We start from the raw sequence: 22,590 nt of genomic DNA, 5'->3' as shown, positions 1-22,590 counted from the left end.
AGGGAGTAGATAGAAAGTTTAAAACATTTTGCCCCAGAGAATGATTTAAAGATAAATTTTTGTATTTGAAAGACTCCATCAGACATGTCCCAAGGAAATTTGACAGTGTATTACAAAAACTGTAGCTGATAACTTGTATGCTAATGGCTTAGCTAAATAGAGCTTAACTAAACAATGTGATGTTACAATATTCTTTTTTTTAATACAGAACAATTACTCTTAAGCTTCTCTTTCAAGAGGGAGAATACAAGAAAGTTCAAAAACTCTTTAAACACAGCTTCAGTACCAGTGCCTTACAATGGAAATTTGGACCCTGGAGCCTGCTGAGATCTAATGTGATATTTTGTTGTGAGTTTGACTAGGATGTTTTATGAATCCAGCCATGGTTTATGTTAAGGGTTAAGGGTTAAGCTGAGGGCTTAAATGTTACACAAGTCCAACAAACGCTAGTTTAGTCAATACATTGGGGAAAAGCCAATCACCCTTTCCACATTCTGCTGAACTCTGTCTTTTGTTCTTTAGCTGCACTGAATTCCACAAGCATTTTTTAAAAATGGACTTTGTACGTGGAGTCTGAGCACAGATTTTATTTCCATTCGTGTATAGTGTCACTAGTCTAGTACATCATGTTGCTACCTGTTGGGGTACAAAACCGGCTTGCCTGGATTTTTTTAGTAACTGGCCAGATTGGTTTCCTTTTAAACTGCATGCAGTTTCAAATGCAACTTCAGAGGGTTGCATGCTACAGCAGTTGCAAAGCTCCCAATCTCTTTAGGGTCTTCTGTTAAGCCCAGGTCAAATGGTCCAGTGAATGTCAGATGATTGGATCAAGCAACTCTCTTTCTCTAACTGAATAAGTGCCTCCTCCATTCGCGTTCTTCTTCTGTCAAGAAGCTCTCATGGTTTGCTAGAGAAAAGTAGTTTTAATTGTCAAGGCCCAAATTTCTTTCATCAAGTATAACTTCTATCCTGGGTTTGTGAAAGGCTAATTTTGACCAGAGGGAATTTGACTTCACAGCCCATCTAGAAAGCAGTAGAAGGTGAAGCTCTTTTTATGTTAGGATCTGGCAAGCTTAGACAATATGAAGTCCTCTGCTTTATTATTAGGATGGGATGGTGTCCCAAACTGGATCACTAGTCATGTAAAATTAACATGAGGGAGGACCCTGGACTCAAAAGATAGCAAGGTATTCCTTTTATCAAAAAATCTGAATGGAGTGCAGGGTGTTTATCTTATATTAGTTAATTGGATTAGATTAAGAATTCTGTTTTTGGAGTGACTGCAACATAAGTATTTTGGCCAAAAGTGCACAGTCATCATATCATCACTTAAAATGCCTTTTGATTCATAGCTCTGAGCTAATGCTTCCAAACCATTTTTAGCGATAAAGGAAGTAAGATGAATGTGACAAAATATTAAGCCAATAAGGACTATTTATAAACGATTGTTAAAAGGCACCAAATTTCAAGAATTTGGAGCCACATGGATTAAGGAACAGCAGTCTGCAAATATGGATATTTGCTCAGATGTTTAAGTGGCTTCAGCTCAGAGTTTGTGAGCAGTTTACAATCTGCCTACTACCGGTATAGTAAGATTAAAAATGACAAAGAAGAAAACAATGAGGAACAGCGAATATCAGAAATGTACAGTTGCAACCACTTTAAAATATGTAGCCAAAATCTGGAGATAATAATAATAATAATAATAATAATAATAATAATAATAATAATAATAATAATAATAATAATAATAATAATAATAATAATAATAATAATAATAATAATTTTATTTGTATACTGCCCTTCTCCCGAAGGACTCAGGGTGGTGAACAGGGCAATAAATACTAATACAAGAATACAAAAATTAAGACAAGATTAAACAAGTGCCCAATCCCTTAAAACAATAAGTTAAAATACATTAAAAGCAATAATAAAACCCAAAACCCATCAGGCCAGGCCGGCTTGTTCAAACAAGTAGGTCTTAAGATCCCGTCGGAAGGAGCGAAGGTTGGGCGCTGTCCGGAGCTCAACCGGTAAACGGTTCCACAAATCCGGCGCACCCACAGAGAAGGACCTCCCCCTGGGGGCCACCAGACGGCATTCTCTGACCGGTGGCACCCTGAGGAGGCCCTCTCTGTGGGAGCGCACTGGGCGGAGGGAAGTTGATGCCGGCCGCAGGTGCTCCCTAAGGTACTCCGGACCCATGCCATGTAGGGCTTTAAAGGTCATTACCAGCACCTTGAATCTCACCCGGAAGACAACTGGAAGCCAATGCAGCTCACGAAGCAAAGGTGTAACATGGGAGTATCGGGAAACTCCCAGCACGACTCTCGCGGCTGCATTCTGCACCAGTTGGAGCCTCCGGGTGGTCCTCAAGGGCAGCCCCGTGTAGAGAGCGTTGCAGTAGTCTAATCGAGAGGTCATGAGCGCATGAGTGACCGTACGCAAGGCATCCCGGTCTAGATAGGGCCGCAACTGGCGCACCAGGCGAACCTGGGCAAAGGCCCCCCTAGTCACAGTTAATATATGATCTTCTAAAGAAAGCTGTGAATCTAGGAGGACTCCCAAGTTGCGAGCCCTATCTATGGGGGGTAATAACTCACCCCCCCATAGAAAGAGATGGAATATTATGAATTACCCGAGATGCCGGTACGCATAGCCACTCAGTCTTGCTGAGATAGTCAGCAATCTCTTCTTGAAAATCATTTCTCAAACTACTTAACAGGAAGAGGGCAGGCCTTATATCTGAGGAGAGGTTAATTCCACAAGAAGGATATGTTGGCACCTATATGTCATATTTCTATAGATCTAAAGCTAAGATAAATTCAACTACAAAATGAAATTCACCCATCTGTTGGTGAATTCCTGCAGCTGGCATACTTGGAACACAGTGTGATCTGTATAGGACAGGGGTAGGCAACCTCGGCTCTTTTATGACTCATGGACTTCAACTCCCAGAATTCCTGAGTCAGCATAGCTGACTCAGGAATTCTGGGAGTTGAAGTCCATGAGTCATAAAAGAGCCAAGGTTGCCTATCCCTGGTATAGGATGTTTCCTTTTCTAGAAGATTTATTCTTTTCTATAGATGCTCAGGTACTAAGTGTCTGGACATTTAACAAGAGGATAGAAATGGATATCATGAATTTTTATGATTGTAAATAATAAAATCAGCTCCCCCAATTCCTTCCTACTGAGTTAAGAGGGCACTGGGTTTTCATCAGTTATAAAAACAGGAATTTGGGCACACATTCAAGTTTACTATTTACCCCACTTTGTTGTTATTTAAATTGGAGTAAATGTGAATATTTACTCTTATCATAGGAATTCTTACCATAGGAAGGGAATACATAAGATACATTAGTATACAGAACAGGTAATTGCCTATGGGAATCCACCTTCACTCCTTTCTTACAGACCTATCAGCTAAACAAAGAAGCCATCATTTATAGCCCCAGGGCTTTTTTTGTGGTAGAACTCACTGGAACAGAGTTCCGGCACCTTTTTTTTTTGACAGATTTTCCATGTTTTAAAAGTAAGTTTCAAAAATTTGATGTTTGGTCCATAATGGACTTGAATCGCCCTGTAGAGCGTAGGAGGTCGGCGGCAAAAATCATTAAAATGATGCATACAGGCTGCTTGTGTGTGTCAAGTTCGATGCATGTGTTACTTCATCTGGCTACTCGGCTTGGGGCACTGCTCAGCTTGTCGTTGGTCATGTGGTTGCGCGCTGAGTGCTTACTGCGGGTGACGACTGTTATGTTTCGTTACACAACTGATGTGTGTGGGTCTGTGTACAGTGATTGACTACGTGCAAAAGGTAAATAAAAGATTAACAAGGTGTGAGTTCCGGCACCTTTTTTCTTACAAAAACAGCACTGTATAAGCTCCCACAATGCCTCTTATCTGACATCCCTTTGGGTCATTATGAAAATCACATAATGATAAAAAGAGACAAAGGACCCAGGCAATGTAATACTTGCAGGAAATTCTCTCCTTGTTCTGGGCAAGGATTTCAGAATGGCTCAAGGCTTGACAAATGTATAGTTGTTTGGAGAAACAAAGTCTGGTCTGCTTGTGGGATATATGTAAGGGGAGACCCCCCCCCCCCGTCAAACCAAATAGGTATCTTCTAAGTGTTTCCTTTGTCTAGCATTTCCCTTCAAAGAGTCCCTTGAATAAAATAAGCCACAGGGAGTTAGCTTGTGATAGGATGGGAGGCCAATAAATGTAATTAATTAAACAAACAAACAAACAGGAAAGCAAGCAAACAATGGTACATCAGGCTAGTTTTACATCAGGGGTCTTCAAACTTGGCCCTTTTATGACTTGTGGACTTCAACTCCCAGAATTCCTCAGCCAGATATGCTGGCTGAGGAATTCTGGGAGTTGAAGTTCACAAGTCATAAAAGGGCCAAGTTTGAAGACCCCTGTTTTAGATCCTGGATTTAATATTCTTATTTCTGCAAGGGAGAAGTAAAACATCAGATACAATGCTTTAACATCGGGTAGGAAGCATGGAAATAACATTTCTCTTTGCTTTTTGGCCTGTCTCACAGAATCCACAGCAATTCCATGCTTTGTTTGTTCCTACATTCCTGAGGAATTAGAGAAATAACCAAAGGCCTCAAAGACAAAGACCTGAATTAAGCAGGGAATTTTATTGTTGAATCTTTAGGATCTCTAGCCAGCAATGCATCTTACCATTATGATGCAGACAAGGGCGGTAATAGGCAGAGTGATCCCGCACAGGGGATGTGTCTGAATTACATGGCTGTTCAGAACAAACTTTTTCAATATTTTGGAAGGGGCACCTTTAAGGTCATTCTTCTTCTTTTTCTTTGTCATGTTATTCTTGATTTAGGGATTGTAAGGGTGTGTTTTCCACTTTGTAGTAGTGGAAACCTACTTTGCAGCGGATATGGCCAGAGAAGCTCCATACCGGTAGAAGAGAATATTTATAGCTCAGATTGAACTGTGGGGTCCTTGGTGCTGTCTGAGCTTGGTTGTTTTCTTACAGATGTTTCATCACCCAACTAGGTAACACCACCAGTACTGTGTAATGAAACATCTGCAAGAAAACAACCAAAACCTGAAGAAATAGGCTTGGGGGACAGTATATGGCTGGGAATATGTGAGTATCCAGATGTAACCCTTTTAAAGATATTAAGAAAAAGTGCTGTGTTGGTCCTGGCATGTGGAGAAGCCAAACCTGTTTTTCTCTTGCCTGCCTCTGGATTAGCTGCGATCTCAGTTGTTTGGAAAAGAAACCAAACCAAAGACAGAAATCAAAACTATGCATTCATTGCAGCTTGACAAAGGTTATGGTTCCGCGCTCCTGCCCTTTGAGACTTTAATCCCTTGATTCTTAAATTTGAGCACTTGCTTTTATGTGTCATCTTGAATAAAATACATTGGGAGGGGAAGAAGGAGGAAGGGAGGGGAAAAGGGAAGGAGGGGATCGCCTCTCTCATCAAAGTAACAGAGCCCTTCACACAGCTTTCTTGAACTTGTGGGTATAGAATAGAGATGTTTATGTGCCTGTGGGTATGCATTTGTGGCATGCAGAGAACCCTAGAGTCAAGGAAAAGTGAATGGGAGGAGGGGAACTCTCAGGTCTCTGCAAATCTGAGATGGTGCTTATTTTCAGGATGAATATTGGGGTGAGGGTAGGATTGTCTTTCTCAGAGAAATTGTCAAGCACCAGGGAAATGAGGAGATTCAGGCAGTTCTTGCAAGAATAAAATAGAATAACAGAGTTGGAAGGGACCTTGGAGGTCTTCTAGTCCAACCCCCTGCTCAGGCAGGAAACCCTATACCATTTCAGGCAAATGGTTGTCCAATCTCTTCTTAAAAACTTCCAGTGTTGGAGTATTCACCACTTCTGGAGGCAAGTTGTTCCACTGGTTAATTGTTCTAACTGTCAGGAAGTTTCTCCTTAGTTCTAGGTTGCTTCTCTGCTTGGTTAGTTTCCATCCGTTGCTTCTTGTCCTGCCTTCAGGTGCTTTGGAGAATAGCTTGACTCTCTCTTCTTTGTGGCAGCTCCTGGGATATTGGAACACTGCTATCATGTCACCCCTCGTCCTTCTCTTCATTAGACTAGACATACCCAATTCCAGCAACTGTTCTTTATATGTTTTAACCTCCAGTCCCCTAATCATCTTTGTTGCTCTTCTCTGCACTCTTTCTAAAGTTTCAACATCTTTTTTACATCATGGTGACCAAAACTGGACACTATGCCAAGTGTGGCCTTATCAAAGCATTATAAAGTGGTATTAAACCAAGGCATGATAAAGTTCAAATGATTTATTTCAAGCTTAAGAAGCTGAACTACTAGTGATCAAGGGAAATGAACGGGAGTTAAGAAAGGAATTCAAGGTGGGCTGGAGTTTGATCTCTTGTGGCTGCTCAGGGACTTGTGACTGATGACGTATTTAACCTCTGCCTTGGGCTCAGCCTGGTCAGCCTAAGAAATACAGTGCATGTGTTACATGTGTGTTGCATACAGTATATACATATAGTCTCTGTCTGTCTGTCTGTCTGTCTGTCTGTCTGTCTGTCTGTCTGTCTGTCTGTCTGTCTCTCTCTCTCTCTCTCTCTCACACACACACACACACACACACACACACACACACACACACACACACGAATGATGGAGCCAGGCATCGATCAAGCCTAGGTCGCTTGGCTTCTAGACCTATGTTGCCATCAGCTGCTTTTCTGGGTAACCTGCCAGAAATTTGTTGTCAGCCATAAAAATATCTCTTGGATCCCTTCTTGGTAACTCTTCCACACTCCCTTTGCAGCACTGTGGAACTGGAAAAGATTTTAAAGGCCTTGGCTTCCTCTTTTCTTCCCAAAGTTCAGTGTTGCTTCTTTCCTTGCGTTGAGCTACCTTGAAGGCTCTGAGAAGCAGGAATCTGGGCTGTTCAGTTGATCCACTGAACTGATAAATAAGAAATAACGAAGTCTAATGTGTGATTTAATGAAAAAGGCACTTTCGCTATAAATAAATAATGATTTTTTTTATTTTCATTACGTGCTGATTTGATTGGTTGATTGATGTGGTCTTCTACTCACCAAGTGGCTTTGAGCCAGTCTTCATAAATCTAACACATAAAACTGCAGTTTGTCCTAGGAGGGCTTGAGTTGAGTGAAAGCACTCAATGACCTGCTATAAAACGCAGGACAGTATGATTTGTGCCTCAGATATATAGCCCTGCTCTTTGTTTTACACAGCTGCCGCAAGAAACAAATACTTATCTCACCAACATCAATCATCTGCAAGGGGAGAGGTGAAGGTTATCACATAGGAGTTGACATCATTATACAAACAAAGTAAGGTATACTTCCATTGGAAGTCAAGATAAAATTGTTTTTGTGCGCCTTAGGAAAAAATGCCCTGCATTTCAATGGCATCATGGCTTGTTCGGGATATCACTGTATCTTGGAATTTTCCTCCCTCTTTCTTACTTTTATTCCAAAGTGTCCTCGGTATTACAGGATCTTTTCTCAGCACTGAAGAGATTAAGTCTCTTCCATGAGCTCAATTAAGATTGATGTCACTTAACCACAAATACTGTATATACTGTATCCAAAACTTATCTCAATACCCACTGTCCATTGTTGTGCCTACCATTCTTCTTAACCCTGGTTAATAACTCAACCACTAAATCTTATCAGGATGTTCCCTCCATCATTGTTTCTGTGACTTCCTCTCCTTTGTTTGCATTGTTCTGTTGATTTAAAGTTTAATTGTAGACAAGAACTGTATAAAAAGCAGCGTGGTATGCTGTAGGAAGGGCCTGAAGCATGCTGAAGAGAGTGATCCTTGTGCTACACTGCTCCCAATTCTGGAATTTAAAAGGAAATATAATTGCCTTTTGCTCTATCAGCAAATTTCCTTAATAGCTTCCATTGTTTCCTTGCCCATCTCTTTTCCTTTTATCTTTGTCTTTTTTTATCTCCCTATTCATATCATTAAAAATAACACTGCAATTGCAGTTCCAGGGAAATCCTAGGCTATAGAATTTGATCACACTAATCTTTTGATAATGATATGTGGTTTTGGCCTGGTTCTTACACTAACCAAATGGCTGATGCACTTATCAAAACTATGAAACACTTGTCAAAACTGTTAATAATTTAATATTTGAAAATAATACTAGAGTGGAGACTTTGTTATTAAAGTCAAAAATGTACATGTCTTTTTAATGTTAGGGCCGTCTCAAAGGTGCTTTTTCAAGAGGCAACTGGTATCTTTTAACTGGTATCTTTTGCTTGGTATCTTTTATGAATATCGTATTCGAGCAGCAATTGTTCAATTGTAGCAACTATCTGTCCATCTAGAGACATGATCTTAAAAAAAATCTGTTTTAAATAAAGAGAAAAAAATACCTGTTAAGCATTTTAACTTCTCTTATCCATTGCTGTTATTGTTATAAATTTTTAAAAAAACCCTACACTAAGTTGTAGTCCAGATTCCTGTTGATGCAATCATCTATTCAATTTCAATCAATCAATCAATCAATCAATCAATCAATCAATCAGTTAGTCAGTCAGTCAATGAAGTCTTGGCCTTAATGCCACTGAAACTCTCCACCCCTCTGCCTTCAGGCCTTTTCGGTTGTGGTTCAGTTCTCTGGTAAATGAAAGCTCCTGCTTCTGATATTCCTGTTGAATGCTACCACAACCAGCCCTCTAAAGGAGCCCATTAACATGTTTGACAGGCTGCAGGTGTCCGGAGAGATCCCACACCAAAACCCTGCACTAGAACGTCCAGCTTTCTTCTGAAGTTTCAAAACTGCATCCGTGTATCTGATCACTGTTTCCTCAAAACAGGCTTTGAGATGAAGGGAAGGTATTCAGATGAATAATCAGCTGTGACGTTTTTCCAGCTGTGCTTGACTTTCAGGGACTGTGGAGCTTATTCACTTCTGGTCCATGCAGAGCAATTTCCCCTCACCATGTTTGCTCCTTGTGACAGTCCTCATCTTTGGACCTAATCTCCAGTTAGTAGAGTCACCTGTTCTTTGTCATTTGTCAGAGTGAAACTTTCAGAGAGGATTTGGCACAGAAGGTAATTGCACTGGCTTTAAAGTCACTACCTTGACTTTTCGTTTATTTAATATTACAGGACGTAATTCATGGGAGATCAAGTACCATTAGTCTTACAGATTGAGCAAAGACACAATGACTTCAGTGTCTAGGATACTGATAAATGGCTCTTCCAATGTCAGCCCAAGGTTGGGCTGTCTTTTGCTTGCTGAAGTGTATCTTGAAACATCACAAGGTTGGAGGATATTTTGGAGATCATATCTATTCTTCCTGCTAAAGATTGGATCTGCAATCCAAACTGAAACAATAGCAGCTATCGGAGAAACTTAGCCTCCGCATAAATAAATATGAGGTTTAACGGATAGCTCTCTAATCTCTCTTGTATTGCTCTGGTTATTCATTCAGACATATAGAATAATCTATGATCAAACTCTAAAGTCAACGTCCTATCTCTGGAAGTGAAAAGTTTCTACTGCCATTGCTGGACTCAGAGATCAAACAGGATTAATAGAACAGCCAGTGAGAGAGATTGACTGCCGGGGGTGGCGGGGAAGGGATCCACTATTAGGGTGATTTTTCTCTTTGTTCTGCCATCATGGGAGCAACCAAATATGAGAGTGGATCTTCCCATGGTTGCTCTTAAAATTTTGGAATTCCCTGCCAGGGGACACCCGGTTTTCCTGACAGATAAGCAGAGGCTTATCTTTACCACATTTGGCAAAAATGCTATTTTTTGGTAAGCCTTTGTTATATATGGGTTCATGTTGGACTGCAGGATTAGTGCTGTTTGCGTTCTTAATATCCCACATGTTTGTGTCTTGATTTGATTTTATTATTGTTAGCTACACTGAGCACCACAGATTGGTATGAAGTTTAAGTTAAGTATTTGTTCTTCCTGGGGCCTTGCCTTACATAAGGTTCAATCTAGACCAATGATGGCAAATCTTTTAGAGACCGAGTGCCCAAACTGTGACCCAAAACCCACTTATGTATTGTCGGGTGCCGGGTGGGCATGGCCCATTGGGTATGCATGGCCCATTGGGTGGGTGTGGCTATGGTGGTAACAGCAGACTGGGTGGGACTAAAAAGTTAAATCAATTAATTCCAACTTTGCGAGATCTTTTTTTCCCTGCGAGAAGTTGAAATTGATTGATTGATTGATTGAACCTTTTTTTTGCACATGGTGGTGGAGGCCTAAAGCAAAAAGGTTTTATAAAAGCCAACTGAAGGCCTAGGACTGGGCCGACGGCACACGTGCCCACAGAGAGGGCTCTGCATGCCACCTGTGGCACGCGTCCCATAGGTTCACCAGCATGGACTTAGGGTTAGGGTTAGGTCACCATGAACTCATAGAGCAAAATGGACATTGCCAACAAACTCGGAGTGCTTGGGTATGGTTAGGACGGCACTTACTTTTCTAGGCTGCCCTATCTATGTTTCCTGGTAAAATACATGGGAAAATCCCATTGGAGGAAAATTCTACTGAGGGTTAGGGTTAGGTCACCATGGACTCATAGAGCAAAATGGACATCGCCAACAAACTCGGAGTGCTTGGGTATGGTTAGGAGGGCACCTACTTTTCTAGGCTGCCCTATCTATGTTTCCTGGTAAAATACATGGGAAAATCCCATTGGAGGAAAATTCCACTTAGGGCTAGGGTTAGGTCATCATGAGGTCATAGAGGAAAATGGACATCATGAACAAACTCGGAGTGCTTGGGTATGGTTAGGATGGCACTGACTTTTCTAGGCTGCCCTACTTATGTTTCCTGGTAAAATGCATGGGAAAATCCCATTGGAGGAAAATTCCAGTTAGGGTTATGGTTAGGTCCCCATGAACTCATAGAGCAAAATGGACATCACCATTTATATTTTTTGCACTCAGTGCTGGAGGCCTAAAGCGAAAAGTTTTTATCAAACCCAGCTGAAGGCCTTGGACTGGGGTGATGGCACTCGTGCCAACAGAGAGGACTCTGCGTGTCACCTGTGGCACGTGTGCCATAGGTTCTCCACCACAGATCTAGACTCTTGCTGTCTCCCCACATTTCCGAACAAAGTATTCAAACTTGTTAAAAAGAGACAAGCCACTGCTGGTAGCTGTAGATTCTGCTGTTGTCAGGAGATAATGTGATAGAAAGGACAATTTTAAAAATGAAGACCAGCTCTCCAATGACAGCTTGGTTGTAAGTCTCATTTTATCTCATCTGAAAAAAAAGAAGCTTTAAAAACAACTCACAAAATATGCAAGTATAATCCTTCTACCTCATTCTATTAAAAATATCAGAATAATAATTCAGGTATCCAATAACCATTGGTGTCCTTTAATTGAAAGCAGAAGTTCAGATATTTTTTTTAAAAAAAAGGAAATGAGGATTAAAATAAAAAGTGACAGTTAGGAAAAAGTAAAATAGGCAGATTTAACAGTCTAGATAAGTGGATTTGCATACTTAAGCTTTTAAACATACACATACTCTGCCTTCACAAGCACCTCACAAACACACACACACAGCACCCACCCACAATCTTTAAATATAGAGTTGACATCTCGTTCTACTTCTCCCCTGCCATTTTTACAGTTATATAATGGGCCGGTCTATATAGGTCATCCCCAAATTCTCTAGGAAAATTGTCTCGGCAAAGGACTTTTGCTCAGGTTAATTTTAAAAAACACACCAACATCTTCAATTTTCTCCAAAAAGGGGTGGAAGGAACATTAATAAGGAAATGCTTTCAGTTATCTAGCCACCCATTTATTCAAGCTGTGGTTGGTAAATTATAATTCACCAGGTGATATCTAGATGCTCAGGTGCTTAAATCCAATTTCCATTTAGAGCAGGCAGCTTGTAGTATACTGTAAGAATGTACATGCCACTTGCTTCTTAATAACTATGTTTAGTATGTCCTGGCTAATGTTGCATAAATCTTTCCTATTGAATAAAAAGCTGAACCTTCAGCATTGATGGGGTGATACGATCTGGTTTCACCTTGCCTGCTAATAGGCCTGCTGGTTGCAGAATAGAAAGAAATAACTTGCGGGTGGTGAGATCTTGCTTTTACTATAGCAACACAGAGATAGTTGCTATGTCTTCTATATTCTTTCTGGCTCTTGCTTTTAAATATCAAAGATCTCTTTTCATTTAACTGAGAGGAAGGAAAAGGAAAGCAATGTTACAGAGATTTCTGGGGAGGTTGCAAGTGGAAAAATAACTTAGGAAGAAATGTTCAAAGGAGAATTTTAAAGCTAATTTTAAAAGTAAGGGGTGTTGTATCCTTTTCCGTGCACAGGACAAAAATGCATATTATAATAAAGGGACCTTGCATATTTTTACATGTGTCATAATCCTTATTAATATAAAACACTTGGTTTGATTGTTTTAACTGGATCTATGCTTGTCTGAAGCATTGAAGTATTTAAGAAAAGTGTGAGAATCCTCCCATCATGTTTAATTTGACCTTGACTTTATATCAGATAATGCATTTAGCCAACTCTGTCAATGGTAATAATGCTGTTCATGTACTGAAATAGAAATGCATGTGTTCATAATGCAATAAACGTTGGAAGAACATTTTTACCTTACAGTAAGATCAACTAGGAAATGCCATTTTTGTTTTAGTGGTATGAGAGAAGGTACAGAAATTCATTTTGACAATGTGGTTTAGTGATGAAGCTGTGGCTAGAATGTATTTTCAAATCCTACATTATCCACAAAAGACTTCCTTCCTTCCTTTCCTTCCTTCCTTCCTTCCTTCCTTCCTTCCTTCCTTCCTTCCTTCCTTCCTTCCTTCCTCCCTCCCTCCCTCCCTCCCTCCCTCCCTCCTTCCCTCCCTCCCTTCAGTTACTTTTTTCTTCTAGCATCTTTGTTGTTGCTTTGTCTGCAGAAGGCCCAAGGTTCAGTTGCTCTTTGGTATCCAGTGGCAGCATGGATGTTATCAACTTGATTCTGTCTAATTTTTATGAGCTGGCAGTAAAATCCCCCTCTTTTTCTAAGGAAGTCTTCAGGAGCCCAAGCAAACTCATGCTTGAGTGGAGAGCTCCTAGTCTCCAGTAACAACAGTTTGCAACTGATTGCCTCCAACTCTCATTGCCACACATGCCAGCTGCCTTCTCTGCAGGCACGACTGTGTGCCTTCAAGTCAGTTTTTGACTCCTGGTGACCACTGGGACTAGTCCTTGCAGCTTTCTTAACAAGGTTTTTCCCCGACGTGGTTTGCCATTGCCTCCTTCCCATGGCTGAGAAACAGGGAGTGCTCCAAGGTCCCCCCAGCTGCCTTTTTGTTAAGATACAGGACTAGAATTCACAGCCTCCTGGTTTCTATCCTAGTAAACTAACCACTATACCAGACTGGCTCTCTCTGCAGCCACAGCAGACCTTAAAGTCTTAGAACAGGGGTGTCAAACTCAATTTCATTGAGGGCCGCATCAGCATTGCAGTTGCCCTCATGAGGCCAGGTGGGTATGGCCAGGGTAGGCATGGCCTACTGGGTGGGCGTAGCTAGAGTGGGTATGGCCTACTGGGTGGGCGTGGCCAGCTCTACCATCGTTCGCATCAAGGGTGCCTATGGGGGCCTGGCAGGAGTGGGACAGATCTGAGGGTCTCTGGCAGAAGGAGGGTCTCTGGGCCAGGGCCAAGGCAGTGGGGGCCGTTCCCTCACTGTTTCCAGGATGGCTTCGCGGGCCACATGAAACCACTTCGCGGGCTGGATCCAGACCCCGGGCCTTGTGTTTGACATGTCTGTCTTAGAATGTTTTAGTAAAGCAGGACTTGAATTGCACCATGGAGCAGGCACCTCATAGAGCAAGGAAAAAAAGGAGCTGGGATTTCCTTGAACAAGGCTAGTCCAATTCCATGCTTAGCCAGATCCAGGAAGAGAGCCCAAACTAGGCAGCCCAAATGGAGGATTATGAGCTGAGATGGACTTTTGCCTAATTTAGGAAACATCCTTGACTGACAGAAGCAGATTTGTGCCAGATTAGGGATAGATAACCAGAAATTATCTAGAACGTTTCCACTTCAACACCAAACAACCTTTCCTCGTCTAAGTAGCAACCCTTATAGTCCAAAATATCAAGAAGTCATCAGGATGCTCACTTGTATATACCACTACGGTATATATATTTATATACAGTATAGTATAGCTATATGTACCACTAGCAGCTTCATATTTAATGAATAAAAATTAATAATGTTTGTTCTGCACGACTTCATGAACATTATTCTGAGATTTTAATTTTATTTAACCCTGCCTTTTACTTTCAGTGTTTGTTCTTTCTCTTCCTCTCTCTTCCCTCTCCTCTGAATAATTACTCTCGGCGTTTTTCATTTTCAACTTTATAAGTGTCTCATTACTCCTTCACCTACCTTTTGGGGATCAAAGACAGATTTAAGAATCTGAAACCATTGGTATTAATTGTTATGGAGATGGCTGTCTGTTAAACCCTTGCCTCCTATTGTACAGAGAAAAAAAATATCAACCTGTGGTAGGACAAAAACAGCTGTTTTTCAAAAAGGTCTGTCATCTCCATCACTCTCAGAAAACAAATTGGCTTTTTTATTGAACAAATGATGTTGTTTAAATACCTGAGCTTTTCCTTTCAACTCCCTGGAGTCTGGAAAATAACAACCATGGGCTACTTTTGTACAGGTCCAAAGATTTTCTAATGTTACATTGCATTACATCAACTCTAAGGGTAACAATTAGGTGCCCTGAACAATACTAACAATTTTCAGAGCGAATGTTATTAGCTTTCTGTTACATAGCACACGAGTTAGCAATCAATGTAATACAAGCCTTCAAAAAAAAAAAGAAAAAGAAAAATTTACTCGGCATTTTTAAGAATCTTGCTGTGAACTGTTTTCAATTCTTGATGACATCTGACAATTGGGCTAATCTCTATAGAGCAGGGCCCCTTCATGGATTACTGCCTTGTCATGGTGAAGGGGCTTGCGTAATTCAATGAAGCTATGAGCTATGCCGTGCAGGGCCACCCAAGACGGACAGGTCATAGCAGAGAGTTCTGACAAAATGTGATCCACTGGAGAAGGAAATGGCAACCCACTCCAGTATCTTTGCCATGAAAACCCTATGGACAGTACCAAAAGGCAAAACGATATGATGCTGGAAGATGAGCCCCTCAGGTCGGAAGGCGTCCAATATGCTACTGGGGAAGAGCAGAGGGCTAGTACTAGTAGTGCCAGAAAGAATGAAGCGACTGGGCCAAAGCTGAAAGGACGCTCAGCTGTGGATATATCTGGTGGTGAAAGGAAAGTCCGATGCTGTAAAGATTTTTCCTCCATAGGAACCTGGAATGTAAGATCCATGAATCAAGGAAAGCTGGACGTGGTCAAACAAGAGATGACAAGACTGAACATCGACATCTTAGGAATCAGTGAACTAAAATGGACAGGAATGGGTGAATTTAATTCTGATGACCATCAGGTATACTACTGCGGGCAAGAATCTCTCAGAAGAAATGGAGTAGCCTTCATAGTTAATAAAAGAGTAGGAAAAACAATACTGGGATACAATCCCCCAAATGACAGAATGATCTCAGTTTGAATCTAAGGCAAACCATTCAATATCACAGTAGTCCAAGTCTATGCCCCAACCACCAGTGCTGAAGAGGATGAAATTGACTGGTTCTGTGAAGCCCTACAGCACCTTATAGAACTAACACCAAAAAATGATGTCCTTATCATCATGGGGGATTGGAATGCTAAAGTAGGAAGCCAAAAGATAACCGGAATAACAGGCAAGTTTGGCCTTGGAGTACAAAATGAAGCAGGGCACAGGCAGATAGAATTTTGTCAAGAGAATACGATGGTCATAGCAAACACTCTTTTCCAACAACCCAAGAGACGGCTGTACACATGGACATCACCAGACGGTCAACACAGAAATCAGATTGACTATGTGCTCTGCAGCCAAAGATGGAGAAGCTCTATACAGTCAGTAAAAACAAGACCAGGAGCTGACTGTGGCTCAGACCAGGAGCTTCTCATTGCAAAGTTTAGGCTTAAACTGAAGAAAGTAGGGAAAAGCACTAGGCCACATAAGGTATGAATTAAATCATATCCCTGTTCAATATACAGTAGAGGTGACAAATAGATTTAAGGAATTAGATCTGATAGACAGAGTGCCTGAAGAACTATGGACGGAGGTTTGCAACATTGTACAAGAGGTAGCAACTAAAACCATCCCAAAGAAAAAGAAATGCAAGAAAGCAAAATGGCTGTCTGAGGAAGCTTTGCAAATAGCTGAGGAAAGGAGGGAAGCGAAAGGCAAGGGAGAAAAAGAAAGATATGCCCAATTGAATGCAGAATTCCAGAGAATAGCTAGAAGAGATAAGAATGCCTTCTTAAATGAACAATGCAAAGAAATAGAAGAAAACAATAGAATAGGGAGGACCAGAGATCTCTTCAAGAAAATTGGAGAGATGAAGGGAACGTTTAATGCAAAAATAGGCATGATAAAGGACCAAAATGGCAGAGACCTAACAGAGGCAGAAGAGATTAAGAAGAGGTGGCAAAATTGCACAGAAGAACTATACAAGAATGAGCTTAACATCCCTGATAACCAGGATGAGGTGGTCACTGACCTGTAGCCAGACATCCTAGAATGTGAAGTGAAGTGGGCCTTAGAAAAACTGAGCAACAACAAAGCTAGTGGAGGTGACAGTATTCCAGCTGAGCTATTCAAAATCTTAAAAGACAATGCAGTAAAAGTGCTACACTCAATTTGCCAGCAAATTTGGAAAACTCAACAGTGGCCACAAGATTGAAAAAGATTAGTTTACATTCCAATTCCAAAGAAAGGTAGTGCCAAAGAATGTTCAAACTATCGCACCATTGCACTCATTTCACATGCTAGTAAAGTTATGCTTAAAATCCTACAAGCTAGACTCCAGCAGTATGTGGATCGAGAACTACCAGAAGTACAGGCAGGATTTCGAAGAGGCAGAAGAACTAGAGATCAAATTGCTAACATACGCTGGATCATGGAGAAAGCTAGAGAGTTCCAGAAAAACATCTACTTCTGCTTCATTGACTATGCTAAAGCCTTTGATTGTGTGGATCACAACAAACTGTGGCAAGTTCTTAAAGAGATGGGAGTACCAGACCATCTTATCTGTCTCTTGAGAAACCTATATGCGGGTCAAGAAGCAACAATGGGAACTGGACATGGAACCACTGATTGGTTCAAAATTGGGAAAGGAGTCCGGCAAGGCTGTATACTGTCACCCTGCCTATTTAACTTATATGCAGAGCACATCATGAGAAAGGCAGGGCTAGATGAATCAAAAGTTGGAATTAAGATTGCCGGGAGAAATATCAACAACCTGAGATATGCAGATGATACCACTCTAATGGCAGAAAGTGAAGAAGAACTAAAGAGCCTCTTGTTGCGGGTGAAGAAGGAGAGTGCAAAAGTTGGGTTGAAACTACACATTAAGAAAACCAAGATCATGGCATCCGGCCCTCTCAATTCCTGGCAAATAGATGGGGAAGAAATGGAGGTAGGGACAGATTTTATTTTCCTGGGCTCCAAGATCACTGCAGATGGGGAGTGTAGCCAAGAAATTAAAAGACGCTTGCTCCTGGGGAGGAAAGCAATGACAAATCTAGACAGCACACTAAAAAGCAGAGACATCACCCTGTCAACAAAAGTGCGTATAGTCAAGGCTATGGTCTTCCCAGTAGCAATGTATGGCTGTGAAAGTTGGACCATAAGAAAGGCCGAGCACCAAAAAATTGAGGCCTTTGAACTATGGCGCTGGAGAAGTCTCCTGCGAGTCCCTTGGACTGCAAGGCGATCAAACCGGTCAGTCCTAGAGGAGATCAACCCTGACTGCTCTTTAGAAGGCCAGATCCTGAAGTTGAAACTCAAATACTTTGGCCACCTAATGAGAAGGAAGGACTCACTGGAGAAGAGCCTAATGCTGGGAAAGATTGAGGGCAATAGAAGAAGGGGACGACAGAGAATGAGGTGGTTGGATGGAGTCACTGAAGCAGTAGGCGTGAGCTTAAATGGACTCCAGAAGATGGTAGAGGCCAGGAAGGCCTGGAGGAACATTGTCCATGGGGTCGCGATGCATCGGACATGACTTCGCAGCTAACAACAACAAGTATAGAGCAGGGGTGTCAAACTTGCAATGTCATGTGACGTGTCGTGAAGTATTGCAACTTTTTTTGCCATTGCTGGCAATGGGATGGGCGCGGTTTCACTATGATGCATCCGGCCCACGGGCTGGCAGTTTGACACCCATGCTATAGAGCAGGGCTTTTCATTGGTACATTGGCACCTGGCAGGTGGTACGTGACCATCCTAGAAAAGTGGTAGCAGGGGAGGGGAATGAGCTGAAGCGGTGGCAGCACTGCACAAGCCTGAGTGAGAGATGGCTGGAGCTGCAGGGCTGTCAGGGCTCAGCGGAAGCGCCAGGATCAGTGCTGCTTTCCAGCTGATCGGTGCTGATCCCAGTGCTTCTGCTGAGCCCAGAAGAAGCGCCGATCAGCCGGAATGTTGCAGCATCTCCAGGGTCTTGTGATTTACATTCAGATGCTTGGCAACTGATTCATATTTATGACGGTCACAGTGTCCCAGGGTCATGTGAAGTGACCAGAACCTGCTGCGACCACCCAGCAGACGGGGGGAATAAAAACCAAACACTCCCCACCCCACCCACCCTGCCAATCCTCAACAGAAATGCTCACAACAGTGAAAACCTTGGACAGGAGGAAGAGCGCCACCGGGTGGGCAGGCAGGTGTCTTGCTCAGCTGTGGCTTGTAGGGCACTTTTTCCAGTGCCATTGTAACTTCGAACAGTCACTAAGCGAACTGTTGTAAGTTGAGGGCTACCTGAATTTCATCACTTTTTTTCCTTTTTTGTTTTTGTTTTGGTCATCAAGTTTTTGACACCTTGCTAGGCGACTGGTGGTATTCTGATGTTGCCATGTCCTAAAGGTGGTACAATGGGTGAAAAGGTTGAAAAGCCCTGCCATAGAGAGTCTCATGTGGCTCTTATGCCTGGCTCAAATCCTGGTTTCAGTTAGTCTTCACCAACAGCTCCCTAGTTTTCTTGAGCTTACCTAACATATGGAGGAAAGGCATAGATTTGAACTTAACATTTGAAGTCATACTGGCTCAGTGTTTGACCTCAGTCAGTCTTGAGAGGGCCGTGCTGAATTAAACAACAGGTTGTTATTAGTGGGTTTGTTTTTACCGTGGTTATAAATCATATATGCATAGCTTTTTTATTTTTATACTATTTTAATTATTGTTAGTTGCCCCAAATCATCAACCTAACGTAGGAAACCATATAAATTAAAATGATGATGATGATGATGATGATGATAAGATAGATAGATGGTAGATATGGATTTTAGGACTACAATGTTTTTTTTCCCCAACGCTTCTGCCATCTCCTTAAATATAAAGTTAGATTATGACATTTTGGATTAAAATATTTATATTAATTATTCATTCTATGATAAATCAAACATACGAAATAGGAACAACCCCCCCCCCCATTAAGAACTACATTTTCAAAAGCTGGCAAAACTATTCAGACTTTGATACTGTATGTTTCACATTTCAACTCTTATCTTGCGATGTTGAGGGATACTTGAAGATTCTAGTCCAGGGGTCAGCAACCTGAAACAGTGAAAGAGCCACTCGGAACCGGTTCCCTCACAAAAGGAAAAACTGGGAGCCGCAAAAACTGTGTGCGCATGCGTGTACATGCGCGCATGTGCAGAACGGGGTTTGACTGGAGAGTGGAGCCAAGGCGAGATATGCACCTACCCTGCATATTTGAATTGATTGGTTGAACTTTTTTAGTCCCACTTTTTTTTGGGGGACTGCACATGGCAGAGGACTGGGAGCCGCAGGGGACGGCTGAAAGAGCCGCATGCGGCTCCGGAGCTGCAGGTTGCAGACCTGTGTTCTAGTCTATGCTCTTTGTACGGTAATCCTTATGCATCTTTTCAAATTCCTTTTGTTGCCCACTAATTTATATTATATGTTTCAGCATAGAGGAGAAACACCCATGGCATGGAAGGTAAATTGTTGGAGACCATGTAGTACACCTGCAGAGGAATAGATGGTCTTCCCACAATGAAAGAGATGAGAAATGTGATATATTATGATCATCCATAGATCTACAATTCCCTGGCCTCTGATTCCAGACATCTCACCCTCAAGCGTATCAGTCCTGAAATAGCTTTTTCTTCCCATTAATTGCAATGTATCAGGAGTGCTAATGTCCCCCCTACGTTTATATATAATCCTTTCCCTCCCTTTTTTGACTTTCTGGTTGTAGCAGCAAGTAGCCTTCTTAGTACCATCCATGTAGAAGCACTGGAGTGCTAAGACTACCTTAATAGACCATCAAGGCAATTTTGAAGGTGATGCAAATAAAGAAGTGGAAGTAGACAGGTTTATATGTCATCAACTGTGTCAGAAATGATTCTTCCAGATCAGAAAGCATTGCAATTGCATGTGATTGTGAGCCACACAAAATACTGGAGAGAAGAGCCATTGCTCTGAGCAAGATGTTCCTCTTATTTGTTTAGGAGCCCACAGGGCTATTGTAATTGTTTTTAACTTTGTTTGTTTGCTTGTAAAACATTTATATAGCTGTCTATCTTTCAACCAACTCTGTTCAGGTTCTAATATTAGGAGGATTAAATACAGCCAAAACAGAAAAATGCAGCATGATCTTCCTCATCTGAATCCTTAGGAATTAATTTGAAAAAAACAACAACAAAAAACTATCATTACAGAAGAGCCTTGGTGGAGCAGTGGGCTAATGCCTCCTTAAGTAACACCAGCTGCCTGCAATTAGTGCAGGTTCGCATCCCACCAGGCTCAAGGTTGACTCAGCCTTCCATCCTTCCGAGGTAGGTAAAATGAGGACCCAGATTGTTGGGGGCAATAAGCTGACTTTGTAATAATGCCACTTGGAGGGGGGGGCGAAAGCCCTAATAAGCAGGCATATACATAGAATGAAGGCTATTGCTAAGCACATTGATTTGTGCTTAGATTGTAAGCTGCCCTGAGTCTTCGGAGAAGGGCGGGATATAAATGGGATTAAAAAAAAGGCTTCTATAGAAGCACCTGAAATTAATCACCCACTCTTTTTCAGTGTAACGCTTTTACAATATCAATTTTATTGCACAGCATCTGATTCATCCCTCCAATATTGGCACCTTATCCACAAGGCATTAGGTGTAAAGCATCTGTATTAGGTAGTTCAGTATGTTTTAGTGCATATCATCAGAGGCATCCTATTCCAAAGACATGATGCAATTTTTAAAAAGGCAGTCATGTGAAAAGTGCTTCATTTTTTTAAAAGATCTCATTTCCTTAAAGAATGCAATATGAAAAACAAGGAAGTGATAGTTCACAATGCATTTTGAACGATTCACACACACACACACACACACACACACACACAGAGACAGAGTGAGAGTGAGAAGAGAGAGAGAGAGAGAGAGAGAGAGAGAGAGAGAGAGAGAGAGAGAGAGAGAGAGAGAGAGAGAGAGAGAGAGAGAGAGAGAGAGAGAGAGAGAGAGATATGCAGTTGCTGCTTTGACTAAAACATACCCACCCTGCTCCCCATTGAATGGAAAAATGATCCAAGGCAACATGCTTCAAGCTTTGCAAAATGAATACAACACGAATACAACATGTACAGCAATGGAAAACAAATCTTGCTTAATAAACTATTTAACATGAATTCACAAGTTGCTTTCTGTAGAACAATACAGGGAAAGGTAGTCAAGGCTTAATTTAGCCAGGGCTTGTTTCTTCCCTTTGATTTTTGCAAATGGATGCCCTCCCATCGTTTGAAAGAATTAATGAAGTTGTAATTTAAGAAAGCCTGGATTAAAAAAAACCCCTGCAATGATATATAGGAAGTTAGTAACAAACGCCTTTGATTTAAAGAAAAAAAAAAGAATGTGGCAGCAACAAGTAGATCTGATTTCAAGATCTCCAATCTTTGTTTGATCTAAACTTCAGCATAAGCACTACACTGTATTTTAATAAAACATATAAAACCATAGAGAAAGGAACCATTGTGTGCATCGTGAAAAACTGGACCAGGAGCAAAATGATGCGGTTGCCTTTTATGAGATGGGCAGAATAATGCTATGCGTGCTTACTCAAATCCTATTTTATTCCATGGGCTTCACTCTTTAGGGAGTATATTTAGAATGGCAACCTAAAGCTACCGTGTAAGCTTGCACGCTTTGAAATAAATAATGCCAGTGCAATCTGTTTAGAAGTATACAGACCTAGGAGTGTAAGTTTCTATTTCCTAATTTTTCCAGGCCATCATTCTGGATACCATTATTACCTCCAAAAAGTGCAATTGCAGTGCCTGGAGGGTACAACATTCCCAAACTAGATAGACAGATGACAGAGGGAAGGAGGTAGAGAATTTCCAGAGTTCTTCATGCGGAGTTCTAGAAAACTCATGTGAAATTTAGCTAGCTTGAACCAGAGAAGTAAAAACAGTCCCTGAATGCTTTCATC

General features: G+C 41.5%; 1 protein-coding gene across 1 annotated transcript in view; it reads left to right on the top strand.

Annotated features, from left to right (window-relative positions):
* FAIM2 (Fas apoptotic inhibitory molecule 2) overlaps positions 1–22,590 on the top strand; it is a 149,651-nt gene that overhangs the window by 9,854 nt on the left and 117,207 nt on the right. The window lies entirely within an intron of this gene.

The sequence above is a fragment of the Vipera berus genome (assembly GCF_964194415.1).
Source record: "Vipera berus genome assembly, chromosome: 2".
In the NCBI taxonomy this organism is placed as follows: domain Eukaryota; kingdom Metazoa; phylum Chordata; class Lepidosauria; order Squamata; family Viperidae; genus Vipera; species Vipera berus.
This window is presented reverse-complemented; position numbering and strand designations above follow the sequence as displayed.